General features: G+C 46.4%; 1 pseudogene; it reads right to left on the reverse strand.

Moving 5' to 3' along the window:
- The window catches only part of LOC130283205 (E3 ubiquitin-protein ligase COP1-like), a 267,537-nt pseudogene that overhangs the window by 240,759 nt on the left and 8,138 nt on the right, over nt 1–18,640 (reverse strand).

Genomic DNA, 18,640 nt, shown 5'->3' on the forward strand with positions numbered 1-18,640 from the left:
ATGTCCCCCTGACTATCGGTGCCGGCGCCCCATTGCCGGCGCCGATAGCCAGGGGGAGAGAAGCGGCGCCGACAGCCGGGGGGAGAGAAGGGGCAGCGGCACCCATTGCCGGCGCCGCTGCCCCGTTGCCTCCCCCCATCCCCGGTGGCATAATTACCTGAGTCGGGTCCGCGCTGCTGCAGGCCTCCGGCGTGCGTCCCCTGCGTCGTTGCTATGCACGGCGTGGCGCACTGACCTGCAGCAGCGCGGACCCGACTCAGGTAATTATGCCACCGGGGATGGGGGGAGGCAACGGGGCAGCGGCGCCGGCAATGGGTGCCGCTGCCCCTTCTCTCCCCCTGGCTCCGCCTGGCCGGCACCGATAGTCAGGGGGACAGAACGGGCAGCGGCGCCGATAGCCAGGGGGTGAGAAGGGCCGACAGCAGCGCTCTAGACCCAAGGAAAGGCAGGGGGGAGAAGCGGGCAGCGGCGGCCTCTCTCCCCCTGCCTTTCCTGGGGGTGTATCGGCGTATAACACGCACACAGACTTTAGGCTAAAAATTTTAGCCTAAAAAGTGCGTGTTATACGCCGATAAATACGGTAGTATGTGTAAAATTGTCATTTTCTGACCCCTATAACTTTTTTATTTTTTGATATACAGAGATGTATGATGGCTCATTGTTTTGTGCCCTGATCTGAAGTTTTTATCGGTGCCATGATTGTTTTGATCGGACTTTTTGATCTCTTTTTATACTTTGCGGTTTAATTAACATTATGGGGGACATTTATCAATGTTTGCTTATGTATTCCTTTTTTTAGTAATTTTTTCTTAACTTTTTTTTTGCTTATTCGTGACTTATTTATCAACTAGTTTCAGCCTGTTGATAATTTTCTTTCACGTAAGCAATTTTTTCTACTTTGGTAGTAGCTTTTTCTGCTCCATTTTTCAGCTGGAGTAAATTTAGTAAATTTTTAACCTTGTTGCGACTTACCCGTAGTCCATTTTAAAATTATTACTACGTAGTTAAGTTTTGGAAAACTTGCTTTTCTCGCTTTCCAGTCAAAATGTTGCACGAAAAATCGCGTAGTCGCAGGTGCAACATTTGTGCAACATTTTTAGTAAAAAATTTTTTACTAAATCGCTTGCTAAATGTCTGTCTGTATTTTTATAGTTTGGACATTTACAAACGTAGCGATTCCACAAAACTTTTTTTTGTCCCCATAGGGGACTATTACATGCAATCCTTGGAATGCATAAACTGTTCAAGGCTATGCCATAGTATGGTATCCCAGTACTGGACTTGGTCCCGTACTTTAGTCGCAGGTTCCCATAGTTAGAGTTCCTCCGTGCTGACAGGGCTCTCTTGGTGGGTTAACCCCTAGTCGCCTCATAATGTCTTTAAAAATGTATGTAATTAATATATTTTCTAATGGTATAAGTAATGTACAGGACCTTAGGTCATGTGATATTTAATAATTCCGTTATGCTAATGTTAAGGATCTTTTGGGTCATGTGATGAGGTCATGTGATGTAACCAGAATCCTTTGTACTAGGACTGACAGGTTTGGGGAACCAATAAGCTTTGATCCTGCCCCTTGAGATATTAGGGCGCTGTTAGCCAATAATCGCTCTCTTGTTCCTGAACTGAAAAAGCAGTAACAGCTCCATACAATTCTGCAAGACAATCTAGGCCTGAAGCCTACCAATTCCGCACCTTACTAAACCGTGAGTTTAATCCAACTCCCTCCTGCTAATCCTACGTGACTGCTGGACCTAAACATACCACTAAATCCAGTAGAACAGCGTATAGAAAGGAATCAAAGCTTATTTCCGACAAAGTCCTAGCCAACCTGTGAGGAGCCTAAATCACGGTTCTCTTGTAAAGACTGTTGTTAATTGCATCGTGCATAAAATCTGCAGTAAAAGTTATTTCAAGTTTATTACAATTCCGGCTGTGGACAATCCTTTATTCCTCCTTTTCGTTCCTGGGATGGGTTACGGTAGGATATATATATACAGAGGAAACCGCACCTTGGCGTCACAACATTCAATGGTTAATGCTAGACCCTGCAACACTACTCAGCAGTTTTTCAGTTTTGGACGCCGCCATCAACTTTGAACGTTTAGTCTAAAGGGCTAATACTGGACATCAGCCAGATCGACTATGTCAGGTATTAGCCGCAGGTGCTGGCTGCTGATAGTAACTGGGACCTGCCGGGTAGGAAGAGCGCTCAGCTCTTGAGTGCACTTCACATAACGAGTGCTGTCCACGAGCGTAAATATACGCTCGTGGTCGTTAAGTGGTTAAAAATGTGGTAGCACTGTGTATAAAAGTCCGAACAAAATACATTACTTTAATTAAACCCCATAGTCAATGGCATTCACGTAAAAAATTACCCAAAAAGTCCAGAATTGCATATTATTGGTTACTTCATATCACAAATTAATTAATTTGTGTAGATATATATATATATATATATACATACATTTATATATATATATATATATATATATATATATATATATATATTATATACATATACATCATTTGTGAGTGTGTACATATGTATATATATATATATATATATATATATATATATATGTACTAAACAGAAGCACAACAGATGTATTGCTAGGTGTGATTTTGTAATTGATGCTGGATGCAGGATAGAAAGATGTGCCAAGGGCGCCACCAAGTGTCTCCAGCTAAAATGATAGCACTGACAACTGAAGGCTCGTATATATCATAGGAGAAAAATTTCTATGCTGCAATAATAAATCTGTAAATAAAATCCAATGGCATCTAAACAGTGATAAATCTGTCATGTTGCCGATGCATTGCTGCAAGCAAGAGACAAATCACTGCACGGATCTCACTTAAGGCATAAAAAAGTGGCTAAATGGAATTCTGCGGCTTATTCCATGTAGAGTGGGCTTGGAGAAAACAGAAAAATGTAACCCATTCACAGCCAAAAACCAGATTGAGGTGCTCCTATTATATTGTCCGCTCTCCCCGAGAGGCCTCTACAACTTGCTTACCTGGATATAATGCTGGAGCCGTTATATAGATCACTGGCGTAGGAGAGGGTGGCGAGAGGACGCACAGAGTTATATCGGGTGAACTTGGATAAACACTCTTGAAATTCATCCAGTTGACTCACTGTCCGACTGTCATCTGTTCAGGAGAGAGAAGAGAATCAATGTGGGGACAGCAAACCACAATACAAAGCTTATACAATCTGTATTAGTGCTTTCCACTGTCTCCAGCTGTTGCAAAACTACCACTTCCAGCACACCCAGACAGCCAAAAGCAGGTCAAGGTGTTGTCGGTAGTTATAGTGCGGGTGAACAGGAGACCGATGCGGGGACTGCTATACCTACCTGCAGTCCGGAACCCCGATCCTCCAAAGGTCCCCCCTTCTTCCTGCGCACTGAGGCGGTTCCGCCGGCTAGATTTAAATATTCATAAGCGCCGGCGCATCATTGCTCACCAGGGCCGGCCTGGCCTACTGGGATACCGGGGAAATTCCCGGTAGGCTGCCCGCTCTGTGGGCCGGCAGCAGCTGGCCCGTGCTTGGCTGCCCAATGTGGAGAGTAGCACGGGCCGGCCGCCTCCTGACTTGTCCGCTGCCGTCACCTTTTTATTTTATTTTAATCAGTTACTGGGGCCGGGCTTGCTCTAGCTGTGTCCCGATCGGTCACCAGAGGGCACACTAAGTAGCGCCGACAGGGAGGAGCAGTACTTCAGCCTGTGATATGACCCTGGCTGCTGGTATGAGACGTGCCTGCGCGCGGCACGTCAATAACCAGCAGCCATTGGGAAAAGACGCCGGCTAGTGATGTCGGCCGACGTGTCCCTCCCTCTCCCTGCCCTGCAATAGAGGAGCAGCAGCCGGCATCCCTAATTACTGATGAGGTAGTGGTACTTACTTCTTTGGGGCAGTGTGTGTGTGTATGGGGGCTTTGTATGGGTACTGCGTATGTATGTATATGGGGGTGTGTATAGGGGGCTGTGTATGTGTGTATATAGGGCTGTGTATGTGTGTATATAGGGCTGTGTATATAGGGCTGTCTATGTATGTATATAGGGCTGTGTATGTGTATATATAGGGCTGTGCATGTGTGTATATAGGGCTGTGTATATAGGGCTGTGTATGTGTGTATATAGGGCTGTGTATATAGGGCTGTGTATGTGTGTATATAGGGCTGTGTATATAGGGCTGTGTATGTGTGTATATAGGGCTGTGTATATAGGGCTGTATATGTGTGTATATAGGGCTCTGTATGTGTGTATATACGGCTGTGTATATAGGGCTGTGTATGTGTGTGTATAGGGCTGTGTATGGGTATATATAGGGCTGTGTATATAGGGCTGTGTATGCGTGTATATAGGGCTGTGTATGTGTGTATATAGGGCTGTGTATGTGTGTGTATGGGGCTGTGTATGTGTGTATATAGGTCTGTGTATATAGGGCTCTGTATGTGTGTATATAGGGCTGTGTATATAGGGCTGTGTATGTGTGTATATAGGGCTGTGTATGTGTGTATATAGCGCTGTGTATGTATTGTGGAAGTGTGGCAAGGAAAGGGTGTATTTCCCTTGCTAACTCTGGAGAATGCTCCACCTGTGGCCTGATTAAGGAGGTATCAGAAAGGGGAAGTGTGTTTAAAAGGAAAGGAAACAGAATAGTTGGGGCTCTCCCTGGGTAACAGTATGCTGGCTGTTAGAGGGGGAGACACACGGGCCCTGTTTAGGTAACACGCAGAAGGGGCTGCGAGTGGTCCAAGAAGTGGTGTGAACTGTGAGTAACAGGTTGCAGGAGACACATGTTTAACTGGCTGAGGGTAGCTCACCAGTTCGTATTCAGGGCATGCTGATATGTGTAGTCAGTGACCAGACGGTCTAGGACCTAATTTTGTTCCTGTTTATGTTTTGTTGTACCTGCAACCTGTGGAAATAAAGCTGTCGAGGAGCCAGACTTGTATGCGGAACTGTGGTCTGTGGTGTTATTGTGAGGAACGTGTCCCGTGGGAAGTGACCAGGACGATCCCAGAGCTAATCCCCAAGACGGTTCGTCACAGTGTATATATAGGGCTGTGTATATAGGGCTGTGTATGTGTGTATATAAGGCTGTGTATGTGTATATATAGGGCTGTGTATATAGGGCTGTGTATGTGTTGGACAGAACAGCTCTGCGTGGGTGTGATGCAAGGTAAGTTGGCCTTGCCAAGGCCAACCAGTGGCCCCCCGGCTATTGCAAAACTAAAAATCCCAGCAAGCCCGGAAAGCCTTTGGCTGTCCAGACATGCTGGGAGTTGTAGTTTTGCAACAGCTGGAGGTACACTGGTCGGGAAACACTGGTATAAAGCTTCACAGTTTGAGAACAATGCCCCTGCTGGATATCTCCCTTTACACCTGGTACTGTGGCACTGTGTAAGGCTGGGGATATATGGCGAATGTGGCCATGGCAAGGGCCACCCTACCAAAAATCGCTATGTTGCACTACAGTGATCGCACTATGTCGGGGCTAAGGCTAAAGCTACATGGCAACACATGTGGCAAAGAGCAAACTGCATACAAAATAGCTCGTGCAACTAGCTGTCCGCAACTTTATTACAGTTACAATTTGGCAATTAAATTGTCATGTTGCAGAGAAGTCATAAGCAGGTTGCAAATGCATGCAACCTGCAATGAGGTCAATGGTGTGATGTAGGACCCAAAATCCATCAAAGATGAATTTTTTGCAACTGTTGCATCGCAGCCATGCTATGTCGCATACAACACCATTTCTTTCAAACAGTGCAGCAAAATGGGGAGGGGGGCTACCGTGCTCATATGGGGGGGGGGGAAGAAACCTGCCTGCCTTAAGAGGGGGGATCTACCTAGCTAATATTGATTGTGAAAAGGGGGGAACCTGTCTACTTACCAAATATGAAGGGGGGGGGGGAGATATATACCTAGCTAATGTGGAATGAGTGTGGGGGAAATAATTCTACCTACTATAAAGAGGTGTAAAAATGTACCTAGCTAAGATGGAGGAAGGGAAACCCTGCTTGCCTACCTAGTATAAAGTGGGTATCTACCTAGATAATATGGAGGGAGAGGAGGGGAAGTAGCTTGCTTACCTACCTAACATGAGGGTGGAGAGAAATCTATCGCTTAGCAATTATGGAGGAGCCTGCTTACCTAATATAAAAGGGGGAGAGATCTACCTGCTAAAACTGCTATATGGGAGCACAAAAGGGGGACCTAAGTGCTATATGGGGGCACAAATGAGGCCAAACTAGTGTATGGGGCACAGAGGGGGGCTAACTATTATACAGGGGCCCAAAGGAGGCCTAACTACTTTATGGGGGCACAGAGAAGGCCAAACAATTATAGAGGGGCCCAAAGGGGGTCTACCTGGTGTATTAGTCATATTTTGGTGGTAGTGGTCATGGTGTGGCAGTATTATGTGCCTTGTGTATTATTGATAATATCTCAGTACACAGGATTTGCTCAGTAACAGTATAATAGTAATATGTATGGTGATAATATTCCTCCTTGTATGCTGGTATTATTGGTAATATTGATTTGGTCAGTAACACTATGATGGTGATAATATTCCTCCTTGAAAACTGGTATTATTGGACTCAGTATACTGGATTTTTTTTTACTATAATGGATTGTTGCACCATTTTACCTTTTGAATTTGTGGGTTGTGATCATTGTCTTGGACGCTGATACCATTTTATTGAAGCAATTGGTAGTAGTGTATTCCTTCTGTAACATTATACACACACACAGAGCTATGCAAAGATATACACCTGCGCACACAGCGACCATTGGCTGGCACCATGACACAATGCTGTGGGGTTGGTATGCAATAATTTCCAGGGCCGGTTTTAAACCCCAGTCCGGCCCTGTTGCTCACGTGAGAGCTTATGCCTACTGACCGCTCATGTGACAGGTGATGCGCCGGCGCTTATGAATATTTAAATCTAGCCGGCGGGACCGACTCTGTGTGCAAGTGAGCGCAGGAAGAAGAAGAACCTTTGGAGGAGTCGGGTTCCGGACTGCAGGTAGGTATAGCAATCCGAGACCCCGCATCGGTCTCCTGTTCACCCGCACTATTTACTTTAAAAGTGTACCCTACCACCACACCTAAATGTCTTGTCTAAAATTAGAACAAAAAGGTGTGCTACTTTTGTTCTCCCACCAGAGAAAACACAACACTGTTGCTATAAGCTATGAAGCTCATGTAAAGTGCATATCAGACAAGACCTGCAGATGTAGCCAGTGTCATCTTGATCCCTGATGCATTTAGATATTTTTACTGTACTCCAGAAGTTAAAAGGGGTACTCCACTGGAAAGCATTTTTTTAAATCAACTGGTGCCAGAAAGTTAAACATATTTGTAAATATAGTACTTATTAGATGCTGTATGCTCCACAGGAAGTTCTTTTCTTTTTGAATTTCCTTTCTGTCTGACCACAGTGCTCTCTGCTGACACATCTGTCTGTATCAGGAACTGTCCATAGGTTTGCTATGGGGATTTTCCCCTACTCTGGACAGTTCCTAAAATGGACAGAGGCGTCAGCAGAGAGCACTGTGGACAGACAGAAAGGAATCTCTAAAAGGAATCCTCTGTAGCATACAGCTGCTAATAAGTACTGGAAGATAAACCAGCCCTAAGATAAACTTTAGAGATGAGCGAATCGAAGTTGACAAACCCGAATTAGTTACGAATTTAATTAAATATTCGATTTGCGACGAATGCAAAAATCGCCGTGATCGCTTCATTAAACTTCATTTTACAGCACTCCAGGCTATTGGAGACCTAAAATGGCGGATCCACATGTGAGTACATGGGGCAGGGGATTGTGGGAGGGCGGGAAACAGCGGCGGGAATGAAGGTAGGCGGGATGACCCTGAATCACATGTGAGATGCAGCCTATCAGCATTCATTGACCCCTGTGATGTCAAAGCCCCTATATAATCGGTGGCCAGCTTGCCTCTCTTCATTTCGTCTATGCACTCAGAGATAGAGAGGACGGGACTGCGTGTGTGTGAATAGCTCATACCACAGCGTTACACTGCAACTGCTAGTCACATCAGCATTAGGGAAAGACAGGAGTGCAGAGTGCTGTGCTGTTACACTGAGAAGGATCATTGATAGCTAAACCTCCTATTCACATTATTGAGCTTTGCAGCAGAGAGGGGCAGATAGCTGTCAGCTGCCTCATACAGATCTCAAAGCTGCCTGAACTTTATCAACCATCTTACCACCTCATTTTTCAGCGCAATTCAGTATTTTTTTTCTCCACAAATCATCTGCTGCTCAGAATTGTGTGACAGAGTGCAATTTAAGGTTTAATCCCTGTATTTTTTTTTTATTGTGGTCCTGCACTGTTGGGTCCTGCTGTTGTTCACAAATACGTTATTTTGCAGCGGACTGTAGTGCATTTGTCTGGCCTCATACGTGCATAACACATGCCTACATAAAAGCAGTCTCCTATTCTGTATCGGTAACAAGTCTAGATACAGGGGAAAGTCCTGACTCCTGGCAAAAGTAATCAGCTGCTGGTGTTTTAAAAAAATACTTCTTATTTTTTCTGCGTATTGTTGCGCATATTATTGTCCTCAACAGTGCATACCGCATAGGTACATCCAAGGATTGTACCATTTAGTACCTGTTAATCTGTCAAGGTGCTCCATACTGTCAAAGTCCAAACAATAGTATTCACCGGCTGGTGTTTTACAAAAATACAGAGTTTTTTCTGCATATAGTTGCGCATATTACTGCCCTCATCTGTGCATACCGCATACGTACATCCAAGTATTGTACCATCCTGTACCTGTTAATCTGTCAAGGGCCTACATACTGTGAAAGGACAGCTATAAGTAATGACCTACTGCTGTTCTAGACAAATACTGTTTAAAGAGTAGTGTAGCGTATTTTAATACCCTCATATACGCACTAAGTATGTCAGGCAGAGAAGTGCCAGGACGTGCACAGAGGAGTGGCAGAGGCCTAAATACTTCAGGCAGAGTTGGCAGCAGACTAGGGGCGAGTGGCAGCAGGAGTCGCAGCGAGAGGCCTGAGCTCTGATGTCATCGATTGGTTAACTCGCTCATCCACATCATCACAAGTGACATCTGACACCCGCAGTCAACAGTCGGTGGGTTCCTCAGACACAACCCTCAGTTGGCATGGCCCGGGAGCAGTCCCTGTCCTCCCATTGCCTTTGTCCTATGTTGTTCTCTCTCCTAGGGAAGTATCTTATGCTGTGGGTTCAGCTCCACTATTTACTGAGGACGATCTAATAGAGGACAGTCAGCAGCTACTGCCCAGCCAAGAAGGGGAGGAGACATGCACCGCTTACTGCGCTAGGCAGCCAAGTAGTGATGCGGAGAGTGACGTGGGAGGCGGTGTTGCAAGGGTTCAGGGTCCTGATGCAGACACTGTTGGGGAACCTGAGGAGGACATCAGTGACGTGCACACACCTGTTGATGATGATGAAGTCGGGGTGAAGAAGGGGCTTCTTCATCATCAGGAGAAGAGAGTTGCAGGTTGCCCTTGAGGCAGCAAGGCGGTAGCACGGTTGGCAGTCAGCGTGGTGGCAGTAGTGGAAATTCAGGAGCCAAACATGCCCGGGGGAAAACCACCTGCTTCACGGCAGCCTATCTTCCAGGGAGGTAGTGGAACAGGGGTTCTTGGAAACGGCGCCAGTAGCAGTCAATTAGTGCGGACTGCAGGTGAGAAAATCAGCTACTCGGCGGTATGGAAGCTTTTCATCAGGCATCCGGAGGAGGTTCAAGTAGCCACATGCAAGATCTGTCGGCAGAAAGTGAAGCGTGACAAGGGTCACAATGTCGGCACCACGGCCCTGCGTCAACACATGCTTCGCCACCATAAAGTGGCCTGGGAGAACCGTGGCTCCGATGTAGTGGTCCAGCCTGCTGTATCACCCAGTGGCCATCCGCTCCCTCCTTCATCCAGCCAAGGCTCCACCACCTCAGCCGAAGGGAGCTGTGTGTCAAACCCTCCTTCTGTCGCTCCTGCTTCTCCCGCTTTTAGTCAGCCATTCTGTCAACAATCCATCAGCGAAGCCATGTCCAAGAGACAACAGTATGCGCCCACTCGTCCAACGGCACAGAAGTTGAATGTGCTCCTGTCCAAGTTGCTGGTTTTGCAGTCCCTCCCTTTTCAAGTGGTGGACTCTGCACCTTTCAGAGAATTTATGGCTTGTGCCGAGCCGAGGTGGAGAGTCCCAAGCCGTCATTTCTTTGCGAAGGCAGTACCAGCCCTGCATAAGTTTGTACAAGAGAAGGTGGGCCAGTCCTTGAGCCTGTCGGTGTGTTCAAAAGTGCACGGCAGCGCCGATGTGTGGAGCTGTAACTAAGGGCAGGGACAATACTTGTCTTAAGGCCCACTGGGTAAATGTGGTTCCTGCACAGCCACAAAGGCAACTTGGACAGGTCACACCGCTTCCTCCTCCACGCTCTCGCTCTCAGGCAGTTGGTCCTGTTACAGTGTGCGACGCCGGCTCCTCATCCTCCCCCGTGTCCTCAGCCTCCACTGCACGTCCAAATCTCGGTGGCCCTTAGTACCATGTGTGTAGGGCACGGCGGTGTCAAGCTGTTCTTCACACGGTTTGCCTTGGCGAACGGAGTCACACAGGGGAGGAACTGCTAAAGTTAATTCGTAAAGAAATCAGAGTATGGCTTACTCCACGAAATCTGGAAATGGGAACCATGGTGACCCACAACGGGAAGAACATCGTGTCCACGCTGCGACAAGGAAGTGTGAAACACGCACCCTGCATGGCACACGTGTTGAATCTGGTTGTCAAGCACTTCCTCAAGTCTTCACCCCATTTGCAAAACATCCGGAAAATGGCAAGGAAACGGTGCATGCACTTCAGCCACTCGTACACCGCCAAGCACACCTTCCTTGAGCTGCGGCCTCAGAACGGTATCCCACAACATAGTCTTATTTGAGACGTTGCCACACGTTAGAATTCCACCCTCCATATGTAGGACAGACTATACGAACAAAGAAAAGCCATCACCGATTTCTTCATGATCCAAGCAGATAGGAGTACTCCCCTGTGTAACTTCAATGTGAACCAGTGGCAGTTCATACGTGACACCTGCCGTTTGCTGAGGCCCTTTGAGGAAGCCACATTATTTGCAAGTCGCCTGGATTACGCCATGAACTACGTAATTCCACTCCTACATTTCCTACAACAAATGATTGAAACCATGGCTGGTTACGGCAATGGAGACGTTGCGCCTACATCTCAAGGCTACATGAGCCCTGTGGGGGCTGAACTGGAAGAGGATGAGGGGCAGAGCGGAGCACAGTTTAGGTTGGATGAGATGGCCGGTGTTTCTAGTCATCGGACAGGAGAGGAGGAGCAGGAGCAGCCAGAGGGTTATGAGGAAGGCGAGACAGAGGACCCAGACACACCGTGGCAGTATGCAGTGGAGATGGAGGCAGGTAGTCCCTCCGAGTCACTGGCGCAAATGGCACGATGCATGCTCAGTTGCTTGCGTAGTGACCCCCGAATTGTCAAAATTCGTCAGCGGGATGACTTCTGGATCTCCACCTTATTAGACCCTCGCTACCGTCCCAGAATGGGGGCCTTTACACCCACTGAGAGGGAGGACAAACTGACCTACTACAGAGAGATTCTACGTAGTCAGTTGGCCGATGCCTATCGGCCACATGATCCATCCATTTGCAGGTCTGACTCGGGGGGGCCCTCTGCGCTCACCTTCCACTGCCATGGCTGCTGGGGAGGGGAGGGGTGGCAGGAGCAGTACCAGCTTAATCAGCAGCAGCCTGAGTCTACAGTCGCTGATGAGTAGCTTTCTTCACCCGCATAGTGAAGCAACTCATCAGCAGCAGGTAGACATGGAGTAGGACCTGAACCAGCAGGTGGTGGCATACCTTGAAATGACCATGCCAACAACCATTGAAGATCCGTTGGACTTCTGGGCAGCCAAACTTGATTTATGGCCGCAACTAGCAGTTTGCCCTGGAAAAGCTGTCCTGCCCGGCCAGTAGTGTGCCATCAAAGCGGGTGTTTAGTGCGGCCGGGGCCATAGTCACCCCAAGGCAAACTAGTCTGTCCACTAAAAATGTGGAGAGACTGACGTTTGTCAAGATGAATCAGGGATGGATCAGCCAGGATTTCCAGCCACCAATGCCAGATGCCTCAGAGTAGATTGACCATGCTGCTACACCAACACTTCCCAATTATGGTTGGTTATGAAACCCTCTTGGGTTATCAATTAAGGTTATGAAACCCTCTTTGGTACTGTGATGGCCTGCTCCTGGCTCATACTGTGTCTTTCAGGAACTACTTTCCTTACTGACGCTTCTGGCCTTGGGCCTTTAATTTTGGGATGTTTAGCAGTAGCTAAATATATGCTTAATGCAAATGTCAACATTGATCTTTAAATGTAAGGGGTTATGAAACCCTCTTGGGTACTTCGAATGACTGCTCCTGACTCATCCTGTGTCTTTCAGGAACTACTTGCCTCCCTGATGCCTCGGGCCTTTAATTTTTGGATGTTTAGCAGTTGCTAAATATATGCTTAATGCAAATTTCAACATTGATCTTTAAATGTAAGGGGTTATGAAACCCTCTTGGGTACAGCGAATGCCTGCTCCTGACTCATCCTGTGTCTTTCAGGAAATAATTGCCTCACTGATGCTTCTGGCCTTGGGCCTTTTAATTTTTGGAAGTTTAGCAGTAGCCAATACATGCTTAATGCAAATTTCAACAATAATCTTTAAATTCTCGGCGCTCTGCCAGGGCCTTCTCCTACCCCACCGGGGCCAATCCGAAGACCTCACTAAACCATCCAATCGGTAGTAGAGACATGCGGTGTGTTCAAAGGGCAGAGACTTAATGAACCCGAGCTTATGACCCACGCTTCGTTGTGATTCTTCTATCCTGGCAAATAATTGCAATCCCTGATCCCTATTACGAACGGGGTTTAGCGGGTTAGACAAACGCTGGTCCGTTCAGTGTAGCGCGCGTGCAGCCCCGGACATCTGAGAGCATAACGCACCTGTTATTGCTCGATCTCATGATTGATCGTGCAATGTAAGGGGTTATGAAAGCCTATTGGGTACTGCTGATGCCTGCTCCTGACTGCTCCTGTGTCTTTCAGGAACTACTAGACTTCATGATGCTTCTGGGCTTCGGACTTTAATTTTAGGATTTTTGAAATACATACATGCTTAATTAAAATTTCAACAGTTTTGGTGCAATGTATGGGGTTATTAAACACTCTTGGGTAGTATTCTGATAATTTTCACAGTAATAAACTTGAATTTTCCAGAATAATAACCATTACACCATTGAACGCTTTTTGCGTGTGATTTTTTAATTAAAATTTTCCAAAATAATACGGAGAGGGATGAACTCTGCTTCTTTATTTCATAAAAAATTAATTTAGAGAATGTCTTTTGGTGGTCCACCGTCCTGCATTATAAAGTCTTCTGGACTCTTGGATATGTGCTTGTTCTTAAACAAAGGTGCAAAAACAAAAAAATGGCCGGTCAGGGCTATGGAGACGTTGCGCCTACATCTCACGGCCACATGAGCCCTGTGGGTGCTTGTGCGATTATGTCCTTTGTACCCACACGGCGGGGTCCAGGCTGCGTCATTCAGGTATTATATAGGTAGCACGCACTGTCCTAAATTTTCGTCAAAATTTTCTGTCAAAAATGTTTGTCTTTTTTATTAAGGATTGTGAAGCTTTGGTGCGTACTCATGCATCAGCCAACTCCAGGCTGTGTCATTCAGGCAATATATGGTTTACTGATGGCGCTGCTGGGCCTGGGTCTGGGAATTTCAAATTTTCTCATAGGTAGCACCCGCTATCCAAAAGTCTTCTTCATAAATTTCTACAATTGTTGTGTATTTTTGGGGGGATTGTGAAGCCCTGCTGTGTACTCATGCATCAGCCAACTCCAGGCTGTGTCATTCAGGCAATATATAGGTAGCACCCGCTGTCCTAAATCTTCTTCAAAAATAAAAAAAAAATGGTTGCTTTTTCTTTGGGATTGTGAAGCCCTGGTGTGTACTCAATGCTGCTTCCTGCTACACTCTGTCAGCCCGTTGGTCCTGTGACAGTGTGCTACTCCGCCTCCACATCCTCCACTGTGTCTTAAGCCTCCACTGTCCGGACAAGTCTCAGTGGCCCTTCAGCATACCATGTGTGCAGGTCACAGCGGTGTCACGCTGTTCTTCACATGGTTTGCCTTGGCGAAAAGTCTTGGAAACAATGGCCGGTCAGGGCAATGGAGACATTGCGCCTACATCTCACGGCCACATGAGCCCTATGGGGGCTTGTTGTATTTGGTCCTTTGTACCCACACGCTGGGGTCCGGGACACTCAAAGTTTGTTTTAAATTTCAAATAAAAAAATGATGGCGCTGCTGGGCCTGGGTCTGGGAATTTCAAATTTTCTCATAGGTAGCACCCGCTAACCAAAATCTTTTTCAAAAATTTTAAAAATTGTGGTGTTTTTTGGGGGGGGATTGTGAAGCCCTGCTGTGTACTCGTGCATCAGCCAACTCCAGGCTATGTCATTCAGGCACTATATGGTTTACTGATGCCGCTGTGGGGCCTGGGTCTGGGAATTTCAGATTTTCTCATAGGGTAGCAGCCGCTATCCAAAATCTTCTTAAAAAATTTCTAAAATTGTTGTGTTTTTTCCTAGGGATTGTGAAGCCCTGGTGTGTGCTCATGCATCAGCCAACTCCAGCCTGTGTCATTCAGGCAATATATGGTTTACTGATGCCGCTGCTGGGCCTGGGTCTGGGAAATTCAAATTTTCTCATAGGTAGCACCCGCTATCCAAAATCTTTGGTTTAAATTTCTTAATTCATCTTTTAATCTTAGGGATTGTGAAGGCCTAGTGCCTACTCATGCTGCTGGCAACTCCGGGCTGTGCCATTCATCCACTATATGGTCTCCTCATGCTGCCAACACCTCCACGCTGTGTCATTCAGCCACTATAGGGTCTCCTCATGCTGCCAACACCTCCACGCTGTGTCATTCAGCCACTATATGGTCTCCTCATGCTGCCAAAACCTCCACGCTGTCTCATTCAGCCACTATATGGTCTCCTCATGCTACCAACATGTCCACACTGTGTCATTCAGCCCCTATATGGTCTTCTCATGCTGCCAACACCTCCACGCTGCGTCATTCAGCCACTATATGGTCTCCTCATGCTGCCATCATGTCCACACTGTGTCATTCAGCCACTATACGGTGTCCTCATGCTGCCAACACCTCCACGCTGTGCAATTCAGCCACTAAATGGTGTCCTCATGCTGCCAACACCTCCACGCTGTGCAATTCAGCCACTATATGGTCTCCTCATGCTGCTAACACCTCCACGCTGTGCAATTCAGCCACTAAATGGTCTCCTCATGCTGCCAACACCTCCACACTATGTCATTCAGTCACTATATGGTCTCCTGACACAGATGCCACCACCAGGCTCTGTCATTGTGCTGCTGTGCGGCAGTGATTCTAAAAGCGATGCCGGTAATCTGCATGTTATTCTGAATAACAGTATTATTTCACTACAACAGCACACTCCATATGCGTTTTAGAACACAGCAAAGTGTTCTATACCCCTATAGAGGCTGTATGTAGGCTAGAAATAGCCTTTTTTAATATAGATTCACCGCAAAATTAGGAACAAAACAAACTTTTTCGGAAAATTTGGCGAATCAGATTTTTAGAAAATTTCGCTCATCTGTAATAAACTTATCAAAACACATTTCCCAAAATTAATTTTAACATTGCTCCTCAATTACTGGTACCAATGGTGGTATAGAAATAAATAATATTAATAAAAACAATAATTATGACAATAACAACAATCTCTGGTGCATTAAATGGTACCTGTCATTAGTAATATAAATTCATATGTAATAGATAAGCCTTTTTGAATTACTTTTCTAATATATTTCTTAATAAAAATGTTTAACTTTGTGTTCTGTTAACCCCAAAAAGTTTGGCCACCATGGGTCCTCCTTCTGGTCCTGCCTGCAGATTGTCTCCTGCAGCCTGGCAAAGAACAAAGTAAGGAAATGCAGGTGGGACCTCAGCTTAGCACAGTGTATTCTGCTGAATATATCAGATCCCTTTTCCTTTGAGCAAAGCTAGACTGTGCTGAATATTTCTGTTCACTTTTGCAGCTGCTGCGCAGAGCTAGTGTGCGGTCTCAGCCAGTCACAGCCCATCTCACACTGAACTACTCTCAGCTGTGTGTAGCAGAGGGAAGGAGAAAGTGTTCTCCAGCAGGGCTTTAGATGATGTCATGCTTGCTGAGGAACGCCCCTCTCAGTCTGTGGAGCTCTGTGAGAGTAAACAGAAGATACAGAACGATATTACGGTAGGAAACAAAACAATAATAAAAATAAAGGCAGGTGGTGGTTTATCATGATGAGGGGAGTAAACTAGGAGGATAAAAAAAAAAATGATCAAGCTCATGAGAGCTACTCTTTAAAGGGTACTCCGCAGGTCATCGTTTGGAACAAACTGAATGATGGAGCTGGCGACGGGAGCTTGTGATGTCACAGCCCCACCCTTTCATGATGGCACGCCCCGCCCCCTCAATGCTAGTATATGGGAGGGGGCGTGGTGGCTGTCACACCCCAGGGCGTGATGTCATGAGGGGGCGGGGCTACGACGTAACAAGCTCCCGCGGAGTACCCCTTTAAGATATGCCATTGCGTTAAAATGTGTGCATCATGTTAACGTGATCAAGATAACCATGGCTACATAAGTAAAGACAAAAGTGTAGTATGGCTTTGAAGACCTTTAGGGCCAGCAGCTACCCCTTGGTGTAAATGGGATTTTGCAGCGCAGTTCACACTACAAAAATTCTGCAAAGTAATTGGATCTTGCTGAACTCTGCGCGGACTGCATTGCAGTCAATGGGAACTGTGCAGGTCCACCCAGTCAGAGCGCCAATTGATATAGACGCTGCTCGACTTGGCCCTAACAGGTTTTCCTAAATTAGAAGTGATGGCCAATAACTAATATACACCACTATTTTTTGATCAGAGAGTGAATGCACATTCCAACGTAACAAAAAAAAACAAAAAACAATATACAGTCACAGGAACCATGAATCTTTTTTTTTTTTTTTTAAAAGGGGTACTTCCCTGGAAAAAAATTTTTTAAATCAACTGGTGCCAGAAAGTTAAACTGATTTGTAAATTACTTCTATTAAAAAATCTTAATCCTTCCAGTACTTATTAGCTGCTGTATGATCCACAGGAAGTTCTTTTCTTTTTGGATTTATTTTCTGTCTGACCACAGTGCTCTCTGCTGACACCTCTGTCCATGTCCGGAACTGTCCAGAACACGAGAGGTTTTCTATGGGGATTTTCTTCTACTCTGGACAGTTCCTGAAATGCACAGAGCTGTCAGCAGAGAACACTGTGGTCAGACAGAAAGGAAATTCAAAAAGAAAACAACTTCCTGTGGAGCATATAACAGCTGATAAGTACAGGAAGGATTAAGATTTTTAAATAGAAGTAATTTACAAATCCGTTTAACTTTCTGGCACCAGTTGATTTAGAAAAAAATTTTTTCCCTATGGAGTACCCCTTTAAGACAGAACCTTCAGGATAGGTTCACAAATGGGATAATGTTAAATGACAAATTTGTCCACCGCAAATCTGTCCAAAAACCAAAATATATGGATTTTGATGCAGTACAGTTGCAGATTTCACTCTTTGCAATGCAAAGAACAGACATTTTAGCTTCAGGGCTGGAGGAGGAAGAAAAACCTCTGGCGGGGTACTCACTGCAGACTCCTCCAATGGGATCTCGGCCCACGAGCCCCAAGTTCTGTGGTGAGGGGACAATCTCACCACAGAGATGTCCCTGCGCTCTCTGCTGGAGGTGTCTTTGGCCAATCTTCGTCATCATCAGGCAGTGGGGGAAGATTGCAGGCCCCCTCTTCATCTAATGACAACCGCTGCAGGCGGTCAGCAAGTTCTTGGAAAAGTCAGGCTGCGACTGCCACAACTTTCCGCTGTTCCGGCACCATTTTGCTGTTTTCACCACATGGAACGCTGTTCTCCGCCATGTCTGTACTCTCCGGCTCTCTGTGCAGACTGAAGAGGTTGCTGTGCGTGGTGTCCTTTATACTGGGCTTCCCCAAAATCGCGGCCGGCAGGAAGGATGTCATCGGTGCAGCCCCGACTTCCGGTCCTCCCAGAAACTACTCCTGTGTTTCCAAGTTCCCTTTCGGCTGTGACACAGCAACTTGGCAGCCATGCCCAGAGGCGGGTCGTGGCGCAGCGCGGGACTTCTTCACATGCTTCTCCGGCAGCAGGTTAACTCCTCCCATGCTGACCGGACCAGAGGATTGTAGCATGAATTCGTTTCGCAGTTTACACATTCATGCTGCGCATAAATTTTCGCCTCCCCACTTACTTTTCGCGTGGCCCCCTTGTAACTTGCACCACACGCACCGCTCTTGTACACTGTAATGCGGTCTGCGACACATGAATAAAGTCTGTTACTTTCTGGGGGGGGGGGGGGGGGGGGAGAGTACAACTTCACTAGTGGCAACAGCTGTAGGCACACACCCGAATCCTGTTCATGCAACGCCAAAA

Source organism: Hyla sarda, chromosome 7 (genome assembly GCF_029499605.1).
Source record: "Hyla sarda isolate aHylSar1 chromosome 7, aHylSar1.hap1, whole genome shotgun sequence".
NCBI lineage: Eukaryota > Metazoa > Chordata > Amphibia > Anura > Hylidae > Hyla > Hyla sarda.